Source organism: Schistocerca serialis, chromosome 4 (genome assembly GCF_023864345.2).
Source record: "Schistocerca serialis cubense isolate TAMUIC-IGC-003099 chromosome 4, iqSchSeri2.2, whole genome shotgun sequence".
Lineage (NCBI taxonomy): Eukaryota > Metazoa > Arthropoda > Insecta > Orthoptera > Acrididae > Schistocerca > Schistocerca serialis.
This window is the reverse complement of record NC_064641.1, coordinates 421073045-421090035: the sequence shown is the minus strand read 5'-3', so window position 1 is coordinate 421090035 and position 16991 is coordinate 421073045. Positions and strand designations below refer to the sequence as shown.

At 41.8% G+C, this 16991-nt stretch overlaps 1 protein-coding gene and 1 non-coding gene across 2 annotated transcripts in view; one reads left to right on the top strand and one right to left on the bottom strand.

Moving 5' to 3' along the window:
* LOC126474504 (uncharacterized) overlaps positions 1-16991 on the top strand; it is a 249772-nt gene that overhangs the window by 114147 nt on the left and 118634 nt on the right. The gene's annotated exons all lie outside the window — the stretch shown is intronic.
* Positions 12072-12145, bottom strand: Trnat-ugu (transfer RNA threonine (anticodon UGU)). Its single transcript has one exon. It is a non-coding gene; the product is annotated as a tRNA-Thr (tRNA).

The following is a 16991-nucleotide window of genomic DNA, read 5'->3' as shown; positions in this document are numbered from 1 at the left end:
TATCTGAAAATTCTACTGCGCTAATAATTCTTCGCAGGGGAGATCACAGCTCTCTGTAGTTCGAACGATCCAGTTTCTATCCATGGCAATAAATTACTTCCAATTAGGCTGACGCTTGTTACAATTTTTTCTCTCTACGTTCGTTCGGCGTTGCTGGAACTATATCCAACGCCGATGTAGTAGGCAGTTATTTGTCATCAAACATGTGCTTCACAGACATTTCTCACTCAAAGCCTTGTGCTGACTGAAATATGTATTTCCAGCAATTGGTTCCTCATCTCAAAGTATCCAGTTTAACAAATTTCTATATAATTTTCATCCTAACGATTTGGGACAAACTAGGAATGTTTTGGCGCGAGAGCAATACTCATAGTGTTTTGAGAAATATGTAACCCTAAAGCAGATATCATTTAGCACGTATAGTACATGAGTAGATAGACATGATTCCTAGGATGATCAGAATCATGGCTCTTAAAGGGTAAGTAGCAAAAGATGCACATTGTAAAGATTCCATCAGTGGGCAGCAAACCCAGAAAAAAATCGGTGCGCAGAGGGTCTAATGCTGTCTACACTCAGGAAACCTTATTCGCCATGACCTGTTATACTTTCTATCACTTCGTTTTATTTACCTATGCTGTTCAACTTAAAGACCGTTCTACACTTTATCTATTATGCAGCAGTGGGTGCTGCAATAAGTAAATACGTGTACTAAACGCCAATGTAATTTATATTTAATAATTCATGTTGCCAGAATTCAACACTTCTACTTTTAATTTGCAGTTGCAGGTGAGGAATGAAAACAATGGTCGTATGGAATAATTTTGACCCGATAAACTAATCTCTCGTTTCGTTTAACTTTATCTATCTACGTGTAAATGTCGGGTGTCTGTTAGCATTGTATACCTGCGGGGCAGTGCAGCAACTGCGGAACAATTCTACTTTTTTCCTATACAGTTTTTAGTAAATAGTACTGTCCTATTTATTACGTTTTCTTTTTGTTATTACGGGTCGAGTGTTACTAACAAAACATGTATTCTCACCTGTGGCTTTGCATATAGTCCAGTTTGAAAGTATTTACACTGAAGCATGTTGCATGCTAGTATTGTTAAACATATTGTACCCCTACCTCACAAGAGCACGAATTTTTTTCTGTGTCAGATGTCTGTCATTTCGCATGAGCCTGTCTTGTTTAAGTGAAGCCCTTGTTTTTACTGTGTTGTCTGCACTTTCCACGGATCAGTAGCGTATAGAGGAACGAGTATCTTCCATTAGTTACTTAATATCTTTTAAACATAATGGGATCAATAAGATTCTCAGAACAATATGTGGGAGAACTCAGAAATGCATGAGAGAGTCTTATAAATATGGTCAAACACGTCGGAAGTAATCTTCGTTGATCTAAACCGTATTGTCAGAAACATTTGTAGTTCACTATGGCAACTGACAAGGGGACCATATGGTAATGCGATTTTTATATTTCTGTTATGTTTATGTTACGGGAAGATCAGAACTCAAGTGTCTTTCACAAAAGTCTTCTCCAAGGAAGATGCAGTAAATATTCCAGGATTCGAATCTAGAATGACTGCCAACGTAAGAACTTAGAAGTAGATATCTTCGGTGTAGCGAAGGAGGTTAAATCGCTTAATAAAAGCAAGGTCTCCGGTCCAGATTGTATACCAGTCAAGTTCCTTTCAGAATATGGTGATACAATAGCTCCATACTTAGCAATCATATACAACCGCTCGTTCATCGAAAGATCTGTACTCTAAGATTGGAAAGTTCCACAAGTCACACCAATACCCAAGAAAGAAAATAGGAGTAATCCGTTTAATTACGGACCCATATCACTAATGTCGATTTGAAGCAGGATTCTGGAACATATTCTGCGTTCGAACATTATGAGTTACCTAGAAGAGAACAATTTATTGACAAATAGGCAGCACAGATACAGAAAATATTGTGAAGCACAACATGCTCTTTATTCTCACGAATTAATGAGTACTATCGACAGGGGATGTCAAACTGATTCGATATTTTTAGATTTCCAGAAGTCTCTGGACACCATTCCTCACAAGATACTTCAGATCAAACTGCGTGCCTATGGAGTATCGCCCCAGCTGTGCGACTGGATTCATGAGTTCCTGTCAGAAAGGTTACAGTTCGTAGTAACAGAAGAAAAGTCATCGATTAAAACGGAAGTAATATCTGGGGTCCCCGGTGAAGAGTTATACGCCCTCTGCTGTTTCTGGTCTACATAAACGACACAGGAGACAAATTGAGCAGCCCTCTTAGATTGTCTGCCGTCTTGTAAGTCATAAGATGATCAAAACCAATTGCAAAATGATTTAGATAAAATATCTCTATGATGCGAAAAGTGGCAGTTGACTCCAAATAATTAAGTGTGTGAAGTCATCCACATGAATACTAAAAGAAATCCGCTAAATTTCAGCTACATGATAAATCACACAAATTCTAAAGGCTGTAAATTTAACTAAATATTAGGGATTACAATTACGAATAACTTATACTGGAGCGATCACATAGCAAAGAAAGACTTCGATCTATTGTCAGAACACTTAGAAAGTGGAAAAGGTCTGCTGAAGAGGACACACTCTCTTTGCAGTGCGATGTGGCATCCCCATAAGATGAGAATGATGTAGGACATCGTAAAAGTTCAAAGAAGGGCAACTCGTTCTGTGGTATCGCGGAATAGGGGAGAGAGTGCCGCAGACACGATAAGTGAATCGGGGTGGAAGTCATTAAAACCAAGGCATTTTTCGTTCCAACAGGATCTTTTGGTGAAATTTCACACACCAACTTTCTCCTCCGATTGCGAAAATATTCTGTTGGCGTCCACCTACACAGACAGAAATTATCAGTATAAAATAAGAAAAATCAGAGCTCGCACAGAAAGATTAAGTGATCGTTTATCCCGCGCGCTGTTCGAAAGTGGCACGGTAGAGGAATAGCTTTAATGTGGTCCGATTAACACTATGCCAGACACTTAATTGTGAATTGCAGACTAATCACGTAGATGGGAACTTAGATGAAGGCAGTTCGATGAAACTCTCAATAATTCTCAAGGAAATCGTCTTTGAAGATTTGCAACCGTTTTTAATATTCTAAAGCATCGTCGATTTTTCTCCACGGGCCGTGTGTCTGTGTGGTAGAATGCTCGCCTACCACGCGTGTAGCGTGGGTTCAATTTCCAGTCCTGAAAGAGTTTTAATTAAAGGTGCAGTTTCCATTAATATTTTCCTGAAGTTAAAAATAAATGATTAAAAATAATTTATTTTTAGTGCTGTCTTTGAATTCAAACAATCTTCTATAAAATATTAGTGATCAAGAATTTACGATTGCAACGAAAACTGAATTTTTGTGTGCGGTATGTAAGTAGAAATAAGAAGATGTGCATATTTGATGAAAATACTAATTATATACTTGTTAATTAGCATATATTTAATGAATTTTATATTTTAATGGCATAGGTATTCGAACTGAACGAAAGAAAACGAAAAAATGAGTGAAACGAGACTCGAACAAGCGATTAGCAGTCTAGAGCGGTACTGATTTTTTCCATCTTTATGGATTTTAAACTCCAAGAAATTGCTAATGCAACCTCTGTCTAAAAGTTTACATCAGCCGAGAAACGAAACTAGATCTTCGCGTGGCAGGAGAGCGTTTTACCACATAGCCAAGCAGCCTGTTCAAGAAAATCGACCGTGCTTTATCATATTAACGCGATCGGAAAACTTCAATCGATTTTCTCGAGAATTTTTGGGCGTTCCAAAAAACTATTTTGGAAGATGTATATTTGAATTCTGAACTTCACGTACCATAAGTATAAAAAATTACAAAAATCCGATTCCTGTACAATCCCCTTGTGAGACACGGTCGTACCACGAGTTTGGTAACGCAGTCGGTATGAGAACAGCATCTGGCAGTTCTGTAGCATAGGCTGCAAATCTTTTCGAAAGTTTTACTGGAGTAGCTTTTCGGACGACGGGTACTTGGTTGCACTGATGCTAAATATTCTACGTAATAATTTCTTCCAGATTGTCCTGTACAGACCACCAGATATTCGGCATTCGAATAACGACAAATTCTGTCTAATGAACATCTGTATAGCAGTTAGTGTACAGCTGTTGTGTACGGAAGTGCACTCATTGCCGCTATATGAACCTCATAACGTAAACGAGGCGAAATCAAATCACGAAATAAACGTAGTAATAAAGGACGAGTTTGAGTATGGTGTTTGCTTACTGACATGAGAGACTGTCTGTGATATAAGCTACTATCTCTAAAAATTAGCTCTAATGTATGAAACAGAATAATGCAAAAAAACTGCTATAAATCATAGCATTTCAGTTATGTAATGAGGTAGAACCAGGAAAGACTGTACGAGATTTCCTATGAGAAGTTCGAAACCTAGCTGCTGGTCAAAACTAAAAACAAAGCCACCCTGCCATTCTGAAACAGCCCTTCAAGTCGGAGACAAAACCGATACCAACTATACAGCTCTGTAATATACAAGGTGCGATAATTTGTATTCAAATCCTGGTCCTACTTTACTGACAGTGAATTGCTGTAGTTCTCCAAACAGTTCCAGAAAAATGCTGTGGCGGTGTCTTTCTGACTTTCGGTACGCCAAGGTCAAATACCTGAACTGATCTAGGGCTCGAAACGGAGCGAATACGAGAGGAAAAAGAAAAAGACCAAAGCAACACAGAAGTAGAAATATCAAAGAAAACTAAATCGAGTACATGCGGTTTTAATAGAAAAAAAGGGTAGTAACCAGAAAAGTACGTGGTAACCGGGGAAAGGTGGTGATCTCAGCTGAATAAATTATCGCTTGAAAATAGTTGTGAGTGCGGAGGAGATGTTTTGCGGTATGAATACTACTAAAGTATGCGTGCAGCTTCTTATTTTAAAAGTTCAAGATTGGCGTTTCCCGTCTCCGGTCTAAATTGACTTGACGTTTACTTTTAATATTATCATGGTGTAAGGTGCACGTTATTAGTCTGAGCTACAGAAATTGAAGACAAGCAGCATTTGTTGATCCCAATTACCTTGGCGTTACTGGGTTTAAATCGATATTTGCTGCTGTTGAGAAGGAAGCTTTCGGGTAGAAAAGGCGGCTTGTCGGGTGAATGTATCCGCCGTAAGCGTGAAGCAAGTGCCCCGTTTGCTTCCAGACTGTAATATCGAACGAGTAAATTTGGCAGAGATTCTGAGGAAAACCGAAAGTAAACTTACGAGTTTTGTGACGATGATGAAGACATCGTGGAAGGGATACATACTGCAGGGGCAGTCATAGAGTTTTAATTATCACCACGAAACATATAAGGGTACGTAATTAACGCTTTGCTTGCAGATAGATGCCTGTAGTCTTCGTACGCATAGACATCCTCGGAAACGTTGAAACTGTGTCGGGCCAGTTGGCATACTACGTTAGCCCCATGGATCTGCCCCATACAGCTGCAATATTTCCAGTGCTGTCGAGAACGAATTACCGCACACTACTCCACCAACTTGCTGCTCCATTTCCACCAACGTGCTGCGCCATTTACACTGAAGAGCCAAAGAAACTGGTCACCTGCCAAATATCGTGTAGTGCTCCCTCGAGCACACAGAAGCGCCGCAACACGACGTGGCATGGACTCGACTAATGTCTGAAGTAGTGCTGAAGGGAATTGACATTATAAATCCAGCAGGTCTGTCCATAAATCCATAAGAGTAGGAGGGCGTGGAGATCTCTTCTGAACAGCACGTTGCAAGGCATCCCAGATATACTCAATAATGTTCATATCTGGGTAGTTGGTTGCCAGCGTAAGTGTTTAAATTTAGAAGACGCTCTGGAGACACTCTGTAGCAGTTCTGGACGTGTTGGGTGTCGCATCGTCCTGCTGGAATTGCCCAAGTCTGTCGGAATGCACAATGAACTTGAATGAATGCTTACGTACGTGTCATCTGTCAGAGTCGTATCTAGACGTATCAGGGGTCCCGTATTAATCCAATTGCACACACCCCACACCACTACAAAGCCTCCACCAGCTTGTCCCCTGCTGACATGCGGGGTCCATAGATTCGTGAGGTCGTCTCCATACCCGTACACGTCCACCCGCTCGATACAATATGAAACGAGAGTCGTCGGATCAGGCAACATGTTTCTAGTCATCAACAGTTCAATGTCGGTGTTGACGGGCCCAGGCGAGGCGTAAAGCTTTGTGTCGTGCAGTCATCAAGGGTACAAGATTTGGCCTTCGACTCCGAAAGCCCATATTGAAGACGTTTCGTTGAATGGTTCGCACGCTGACACTTGTTGACGGCCCAGGATTGAAATCTGCAGCAATCTGCGGAAGGGTTGCATTTCTGTCACGTTGATCGATTCTGTTGCGTCGTCGTTGGTCCAGTCCTTGCAGGATCTTTTTCCGGCCGCAGCGATGTCGGAGATTTGACGTTTTACCGGATTTCTGATACTCACAGTACACATGTGAAATGGTCGTACGGGAAAATCTTCACTTCATTGCTACCTCGGCCTTCCATCGCTCGTGCTCCGACGACAACATCACGTTCAAACTCAATTAAATCTTAATAAACTGCCATTGTACGAGCAGTAACCGATCTAACAATTGCGACAGACACTTGTTGTCTTATGGAGACGTTGCTGATTGCAGCGTCATATTCTGCCTATTTACATATCTCTGTATTTGAATGCAAATTCCTATAACAGTTTCTTTGGCGATTTAGTGTAGTTCAGACTGCTCTGACGGTATAGCACGGTACTGGAGCGCGGAGATTTCAATGTGTATCAAGACTGCATGCATGTGCCTCCAAACAAACAAAAAAATTTTTCACGTTCGTGACTAAAGCTATCCTCCGTGTACCGCGTGTCTCTCTTACGAACCGTCAGGCACATTTGCTCTGGTGTTTCGAGAGATATTTGCAATTTCATTTTTTGCATTGTGTAACTGGAGTCAGCCCAAACAGTTACTGCTCGTTACGACTATCATGCGACGCCCCAGCGTCAGTTTGTTACCCACTGCGAACAAAATTATTTTTAAATTGGAATTTTACGACCCCATTCGATAAAGCGCTCCCAAATTAGTCTAGCCCGATATTCGTTTTATCGATATGTATTAACAGGGACAATAAAACCCAAAGAACATACACCAGTCCAGCAGTAGCTCAGTATGGCGCTGTCAACAAGGGCCAGGTAGAAATAGCGGTTGTCGTACAAAAATAGCTCTGAGCACTATGGGACTTAACATCTGAGGTCATCAGTCCCATAGACTTAGAACTATTTAAACCTAAATAACCTAAGGACATCAAACACACATCCATGCCTGAGGCAGGATTCGAACCTGCGACCGTAGCAGCAGCGCGGTTCCGGACTGAAGCGCCTAGAACTGCTCGGCCACAACGGCCGGCCGCGGTTATCGTTGTACTAACCAATTTTCAGATATATCGCGATTTTCAACGCCAGTTTAATCTGAGTGTTAAAACTGCTCAAAATAACCGGTTTCCTAAATGCCCCATTTTCGGTTTTTTATTCGTGCTATTTCCTGTAGTATACGTAGAAACGGAGCAAAGACTGAAAAATTTCAAGCCCCTCAGTTACAAGGTACATAGAATCAAAATATCAGATTAACCAGCCAAATCAAGTAAAACTTAGTACGTCCACCATTCGCTGCATTTCTTGAAAAGTGATAAGTGAATGACTACTACCAAAAGCCACCGTTCTCCTATGATGTAATGTTTTAAAGACCTACTCAAAAAATCATGTTGTAATCGGGGTCATGTCGCTGTTTGGACATTACGAACAGTCTGTGTTAAAAGGGGAAAACTGGCGTTGAGGAATGCTATTTTTCGTGTTAATTTGCCCCTTTTGCAATGGCTACAAGCTGATACAGGCATGTTGTGCAACACAGGCAGCAGACCAGCTGCTTTCACTTTTCATCGTAAGTTTATTGTGGCTCCTTCCTTTTTTAATCTTTTAAAGGAAATGGAGCATTGCACTTCACTGATACCACCCTTCGTGAAATACTTCCAGACTAGGGATGGTGTGATTCTGTAACACAGCTGATGTCCGACTGTGACAGCGAGAAACTACCACAAAGCACAGATGGGGAGTCTTGCGTTTCTGGATGAGGTATCGAATATATTGCCTCCCCCTACTTATACCTCCCGAGGAGATCACGAATGTAAAATTAGAGAGATTCGAGCGCGCACGGAGACTTTCCGGCAGTCGTTCTTCCCGCGAACCATACGCGACTGGTTCTAGGCGCTACAGTCTGGAACCGCATGACCGCTACGGTCGCAGGTTCGAATCCTGCCTCAGGCATGGATGTATGTGATGTCCTTACGTTAGTTAGGTTTAAGTAGTTCTAAGTTCTAGGGGACTGATGACCACAGCATTTAAGTCCCATAGTGCTCAGAGCCATTTGAACCATACGCGACTGGAACAGAAAAGGGAAGTAATGACAGTGGCACGTAAAGTGCCCTCCGCCACACACCGTTGGGTGGCTTGCGGAGTATAAATGTAGATGTAGATGTGTGTACACGAGTACCACCCAATAGACCACGCCAATGCTAACAGGTACATTATTGTCTAAGCAATGCTGTAACAATTTTTATGCCATCTGTTTGTTTCTTGTGTCTGCCGGCTTTGTCATTAAAGTAGCACTGATCGCTTTTCCTTATTTTCTGTAATAACACAATACTTCAGAGCATTGCAGTTTAAGGAATAGAAATTACTCGTTCTTTAAAAAGGGTTTATTAAAGACGAAAAATTTTGCACTGCTGCAAAGGCTAACTGATATTTCGGCTTTTTATCCCGTCATGAGGAAATAATAAAAAAAACACCTATTATAACCGAGATGGACAAATGCCGAAAAATACCAATTATTCAGGATTAAAATATCGGTATCTGTTTTAAACGGTAGGTTTTTCCCATTCCTAGGACCACGCCGTGGCTGTCGCTGCTGCAGTACCGGTTATTCTTCTGGATGTACTGTCACTGTTAATACATATAGAATAAACGAATATCGCACTACACTGGGACTGTGCTGTTGAATGGGCATGTAAAACTTGGCTTTAAAAATCATTTTGTTTGTAACGGGAAACAAACCGACGCTGTCCGGCGACACCGGGCGTCACATGAAAAACGTGGTTAGCAGTGGGCTGACTCCGACTACACAATGCTTAAACGAGATTGCAAGTATGTGCTGAAACACCAGAGAAAATGCGTCTGACTACTCTTGGGAGAGACTCCCTGAATAGTGTGGAGCGTAATAATCGCAAGTTGATCGGCTGTGTTTTCTGGAACGTCCGCATCATTTCATATCCACTTTTAAGCAGGCTCAGCACGTTATTTAAACGACTTGCGCCACATATTCTCGTTGAAACCCACATTCTCGTTAACGGTTGTTCCAATTAGGTCTTCTTCATTTTTCCGTAGACAATACTAGACACCGTAATAAGAAAATGATGCAACGGAGCCTGAGCCAAGGAAAAAAAAAAAGAATACAGTTCAAGACTACTGACAAAATACGAAATCTTATAGACTAGCGATACTGTGATGTTAACACATTGCATCGAAATAACTGTTCTGCCTCAGTGGACGTGAACGCTTCCTACATTTTTGTTTAAAAGTTAACGTACCATTATTTATATATATAATATATATATAATATATATAAATAAACCTTTCGGGCTTCGGCCTCTTTTCAAATATAGCTCGCAAGTACAAATATAAGATTTATTCATCTGTCTTTTAGATATAAGCGAATTTTGCAGACCATTTAACACTGGAAAGAGGTCAGGTGATTTATGAAGCTTGACGTTCCGAATCAAGTTTGCGCCTAGATCGATGTCCTCTCAAGTGTTCCATATTTGTTTTTATCTCCGTAAGTCTGACGAATTCTTATATTAGTAAGGGATTTTTAATTAAAATAAAAATCACAGACAGTGTCATTCTCCGACGTAGTCTTTCTCGTGGGAGTGAAACCGTCTTTCGCACTCAAAGTGCAGTCTGATTCTAAATGAAATTTCTGTATATTAAGTAGAATTCAGTTATATTTCATCACTGATTACTGACTATCGGAAACATATTAACAAATTTTTCCCTTGGAATGTAGTGTAAAATATTATAGATTACGTTATAAACCTGTATCTGTGGCGTAATGCAGAAATATTGTTTTATTTTTATTGTACGCTGACCGTCGAAGATACTGTACGAACAAATATGAAGTAAAATATGATCTTTATTTTGCTGTGCGACTTGAGAGGAAAATGTAGCGTACCAAAAGGAAACTGATTCAACTATGGAGATTAGTAAGACAGCAAAAATGAATAAAATATTGTCATTACCTTCCGTCGCTGAACGCGACTCCACGACGGGAATAAAGTTTGTCAAGGAAAGTTTGATATTGCTTTCTAAGTAACGAGACCGTATAATCAAGTAGGCTATTGAAAAACAAATGTGTGCCGCAGTTTAGTAAACGGCAGTGGCTATGCGCTAAGTGGACTTGCCGATGCTGTGTTTGCACTTCACTATCCAGCAATAGTGATTTCGATACCGGTTCCTGATCTCACTCTCCCCTTCACTACTTCCCGCAGCCTGACGGTGAGAAACCGAGCTTGTCAGTCTCTCATTTTGTCGCTGGGAACGTGCGTAGTGGTCATGATCATAACCAATCACTGTAAACAATAGTCGTAATGGGGCCGGTACCCGCAGAATCTTTCGGAGGATTTAAAGGCGCTGGGCTCGCGTCCTGGAGGCCCAGATTTCGATTCCCCGTTCGGCCTCCCAAACATAAGTTTTCCGTCATTTTCTAAATTGCTAAAAACAAGTGACAGGTTGGTTTTGCCCGAAACCCAGTCCCAACTTGTGCTCGTCTCTCGACTGACAGGAAGTCCTAATATTCTGTCCTTCCGTGTTCTGTTGGCAAAAAAGAATGAAACGTTATTGTAGGATGTTGGAGACCATTTCCCACGACCACAAAAAGACTTTTAATAAGCACTCAATCGATACCAACGGGTTGTTAGCTGGCCACCAAAGTTACTCGACGCTCTTCCACTTGATAATTATTTAAGCGGCTAGTTAACTGCCAAAGTCTGCAAGCTTCCAAGAATATTTTCTTGAGTTTTAAGTACTTGTGGAGGTATTATAGTGGGAGAGATGTGGGTCAGGTAAACATAGGGCGATACCTCACACCTAGCGATAACGCGGTAAGTGACAAGTAGTAGCCGGCCGCGGTGGCCGAGCGGTTCTAGGCGCTTCAGTCCGGAACCGCGCGACTGCTACGGTCGCAGGTACGAATCCTGCTTCGGGCATGGATGTGTGTGATGTCCTTAGGTTAGTTAGGTTTAAGCAGTTCTAAGTTCTAGGCGACTGATGACCTCAGACGTCACATAGTGCTCAGAGCCATTTGAACCACTTGGTAAGTAGTAGCTATCTAGTGAGCATTCTGGCGGATATAACAATCTCATCTCAAGTTCAGGGGTATCAGACTAATTCAAGGTCATGATATAAACCTATGTATGCGGTACATTCAAGGTCATGGAGTAATCTCATGTTGGTACATACAACCCAATATGCCGACCCATGTATCTTGCTTGGACGGTGAGATTAGTGGGAAAATGAAAGTCATCGTCTTACTCACCTTATCTCTCTCAGCCAGTGGGAACGCATTACAATGGCGGAAAACCCCATTCAGATTCCAGCTACCGCTCCCTCTCATCCTCTCCCTCCTCCTCATCCTTCGTAACCAGGGCAATAGTGTGGAGCACCAAACAAATTAACATATGTTTTATTAATAACATTTTTTTGCAACACAGTGTTTTACAGTAAGTTTTGTGTGTTAATATTATTTTCTTTTATGTCTTTATTTACAGAGCTATTTTACAATAAATAATTCTTTATATATGATGACAGTAACTTGTTCTCGAAAGAACAGTTGCTGTTGATGACCGTGCAGCTTTTCCCTGGAATAAATGATGACTAACTGACAACCTCAGCTGCCGACAGGTGTTGTTGATATACCTCGATGTGGACAGCTGAAAATGTGTGCCCCGCCCGGGACTCGAACCCGGGATCTCCTGCTTACATGGCAGACGCTCTATCCATCTGAGCCACCGAGGACACAGATGAATAGCGCGACTGCAGGGACTTATCCCTTGCACGCTTCCCGTGAGACTCACATTCCCAACTGTCCACAATTCTACATATGTATTGTACCTTATAGACATTTGCCCACCCACTCATTACTCGTGCACGCTTTGGCGATTCCCAAACTCTTACGGGACTCAGTGCCACGCTGGTGAATAAATATGACTGGTATCCGAAAGTCACCTTAGGTTGTCAGTCATTTGCATTCTGCACATTGAAGTCACCAATTTCCCAGGATGTTTTGAATGTTTACCTGGCATTGCTTTCTCCCACTTACTCCAAACATTTAAGAGGACAGCGGCCGTTAGGTCCTACATCGTTTTTATCTACGGTTTTTCCATAGTGAGATACACATTCTTCGCCTGCATTATATCTCTTCTGCTTGAACTTCATTGTGAGGCGCATCTCAGCCCTTCCCGAGAAGACCTCTTCGTCTGTTCTTCTGTCCCTTCACGACAGGCTTCTAAGATAGTGACAGACTGCTCGATATTACCTGAATAGCAACCAAGATTATTACTGTTATTATAGTCATTATTTATCTTATTATTATTACTTGTACAAATATAAATGAAAGAAGATTCATATACACACCGTCAAGTCTTCAACAGCAGCCATTCAGAAATAACTTCATAATTCACGCGTTACATGAACATAATGGAATGTGCATGCACTTACCATTACATTCGTGAAACATACTAAGTACAACAGTTTTGCAAATTTACGCATCTCTGAGTCAGGTGAGTCATGGGGTATGTACCCAGGATTCTGGTAGGAGATATCAGGATCACTAAGAATATATATATATATATATATATATATATATATATATATATATATATATATTGTAAAGGAAGGAGGGAAGATTGGCTTCAACGTCCTGTCGACATCGAGTTCATTAGATACGAAGCACAAGCACGGACTGTGTTAAAGAAGGGAAGGAAATCGGTCGTGCCCTTTCAGAGGAACCATCCCGGCGTGTATCTAGTGCGATTTAGGGAAATCACGGAAAACCTAAATTTGGATGGCCGGACGCGGGTTTGAATCGTCGTTCTCCCGAATGGAAGTCCAGAGTGCTAACCACTGCGCCACCTCGCTCGATCCTCTGGCTGTAATCTCGTAAAACTCTTAGCGCCTGCCATTGTAGCTGTCGCTTGCAATTAATTTCACCTCTCTCTTTCAATTATATTCCCGCAGCAGGCAGCCACTGACAGCATGAAGCATCGCCCTGATACTTGTTGAGTGAAACTGCAACTTTTTCTTGGTGTGTTATATTCCGTTAGTGACAGGTAGCGCCGATTGTCCTTAACTCAAAATACACGTCCGTAGTTCGAGGTCTAGTGATTAGCGTTGCTGCCCTGCATCAGGGGGTCCCGGGTTCCATTTCCGGCAGGGTCGGGAATTTCTCCGTCTGGGGACTGGGTATTTATGTTGTCTTCAATATTTCATCATCATTCGGGAAACGGCGCGACTGGAAAGTGAAAGACTGGGAATTTGTACGGCCGCTGATAACTACGCTGTTGAGCGCTCCACAAATCAAAATCATCATCATTATCATCAAAATACACGGTAGTGCCGCCGGTGTTCAGTGTGTTCCCCCGAGCTGTTCACTTATAATAACCACTGAAAATCAGATTGCCCCTGTAAGGCGTTAGTTAGGCAACCTGCAAGTGGAGCAGGCTACCCGTAGCCGTTGAGTAATATAAATTCCGTACAGTGGGCATCGGATTGGTTGTGCGAAGACAGAGAATGCTTGACTTCTACAGATAGATTTGATTCAAAGGGACCGTCACGAAGCGCTTTTTAGCGTGTTTGGCAGAGAATCGTTTCGGAGAGACTGACGAACACCTGGGGGAAGCGACAGGAGCAGACGGGCGCAACCGTGCCGCAGCGCCGGCGCCCCTGTGACACCGAGCCCGCTCGACACGCTGGAGAGCCCGGCTGCGTTCGCACTCAGACGCACACACCGCGGCACGACTCCCCAGCACCTGCCCACTCTGCGCCACCGAAACTGGAAACCGGTTGTCTGTGAACGGCTGCGTGTGCGACGAGCGTTGCTCCGAAACATTCTCTTCCTATGCTCACTACGCCACAGTCGCCCCAAATTCTAGCGATTAGCTGGGGTTGCCTTTCTGGACACAAGGAAACCTTCAGTAGGGGAACAAACCTTTAACGTAAGACGATACTGGGGAACCTGTGGATATGGGGGGAAAAAGCAGATGTTATGGGAACGTGTTGGAGAGGAATGGGAAGGAGTTTGGCCGCTTCCTTTTCAGAGCTACCATTCTGGTGTTTCGCTTGACCCTAATAATGCCAAAACATTTTCAATAACGGGGGGGTGGGGGTTACATATTTTTTTTTGCCCACCACAAAAAATACAAAATCAACTTATTTCGTTATTTGTTATAAACTCTGTTAACAACATACTTTTTAAATAAGTATTCATGTGTAAGTTGCATCCAGAACCTGAAAACAACTTTTAGCGCAATCTTTCCGTAATGTGTACACCGAGAGGAGAAGTACTTTATGACCACCACAAAAAATTTAAAAAAGATGTTGATTTTCATTGACTTCTATTCATGACATGCTTTTTAAAGATATGTAGATGAGTAAGTAGGGTTCTGAATCTGAAAATGTGAATACGAAATTTGTCGTGAAGTGTCACGTTCACTAATAACACTAATATTTTTTAGTTTAAATTTTATTGAAAAATTAAAAACTATTTGGAGTAGGAAATCATTAAAATAACCCCACCCCACCCCTTGGTATTGCGAGGGTTAAGTTATTTAGAGAAAACGTAGATCTGGATGTCAGACGGAGATTTGAACCGTCGCCCTCACGAATGCGATCCACGTTCGGTGGGTGTGGACAGTCGCTCCCGTTTGAGAGTGTGAATTGAATAGTGTGGAAGAGCAATGAGGATTAAAGTATCGGGATAGGAACAGTGAGGTGGCGAAATGCATAGCAGCCTGTGGGATTTAACGTACTGCTAACTCGATTATTAGTACAGAAATCGTGACTCGTTCTCTGTCTGCTGTTATCTAATCTTACAGCTAACGGTTAAAAAAATGTAAATTTTTGATCCTAATGTTTGGAAGACGTTGGGCATGCCTTGCCTCTACTAATGCTTATTAAGAGATACGAACAAAACCGTAAAACATAAATATAATGAAGCGGTGTTTTATACTATCTTTACTTGATTACTATACCTAGGAAAATGGGGGTGTGCGTTCGCACCACAGTCGCCTTCATCATTAATGAAGACACTAGAACCGTATTCGTGACGCGTTGAATTCAAAACCCGTCAGACCGACCTCTCTTCTTAATAAATCACTTCAAATCAGTGTCACGATAGTTCCTTGAACAGCCTGTGGCTGAATCCTTCCCAGACAGTTCACCATCACAGCTACTTCTCTGACTCTAAATGTCGACGGAATATTTTTCACTTACAGAACAGTTTTTTGATGTATTATTTCCAGTTACGGACAAAAACATTTTATCTCAGTTGAATAATGTCGGTCTGTCATTGTCATCTTCAGACCACTGTACTTATTTTCTGCTTTACTTTTTCAAAGCCCTTTGACTCTGTCATACATCTCGCTTGGCACCTGTTTTACAAGATACGACAGAGTCTCAGCAAAAATCTACAGTGTTTTTTTTTTGTATTTATTTCAGTTATTGACCATAATATATAACATCGTTTAGATTTTGTAAATTAAATACAGTGGTGTGAAAGCAGTCATCAAACACCGAAATTAATATCCAGATGTAAAATACTGTGCCCCGTAACTGTAATAAACAAAAAAAAGTGTTGCTAATCACTGTGGATTTTTGCTGCGACTATGTCACGAATTGAGAAGCTTAAAGAACAGCGGTACCTGTTATCAGTTTGCATCATTAAATCTTGATTCGTGCGAAACTCAAAAACACAAAACGCACTCGATCCCCTGATATGTTGACGTAGTCGCAGGCAGCAAATTGAACTGAAAAACCGGTTATCGAACCGATAGACTGCAATATCGCCGCCGGAAAAAATCGCAGACTTGCCTTTCTGATTTACAGAAAGATACTAGCTGCCTGGACGTCCTCAATACATCAACCCGGCACTTTCTCAGAAACACTGCGCAAGACAACGCAGTAGATTGCATCACTCTTTTAGAGCCCCTATTGGTACTCGTTTTGCGCCTCAGGCATCCTTGCGTCTTGTACTAGAGTGTCGTTTTCGTCTTCAGTCAATCCGAACATTCTCGTGCTGGCCCACATGTTCAGTTTATTTTATCCTAATCGCAGTGTTTTCGCGAAAACATTTTCTTTAGTATCTTAACTAAGTTCTCTCTTGAGTTTCTCTGCGATCCCCCTTTTTCCTGAATCATATGAAGAGACATAGCTGCCGAGCTTTGTCTGAAAAGAACAATATTATTCAACACACCCTCTGCTGCCTTGAGTAGGGAATAAAAGATGCAGCGTTGTACCGTCACCGGGCTCTACAATGAGTAAAAATATTTTTATCTTTGCAGCTGAATCACGTTTTATGCCCCATTAGACAGATAGCAGCTGGTATATACGTCGTGAAAAGTCTGAAGGCAAAAAAAGGAAGGAGCGTTATGGCCTGGGGAATGTTTTCATTTCAGTCCCTGGTCGAGATCGTCATTCTGAAAGGCACAATGGATCAACACAAGCATGCATCTACCGCTGAGGCCCTGTCCACCGCTATATGCTGTTTTGTTTTTCCTCGGCACGATGGCATCTACCAACAGGACAATGCAACGAGTCATAACAGCTCGCAGTGTAGGTGCGTGGTTCGAAGAGTACCAGGATGTGT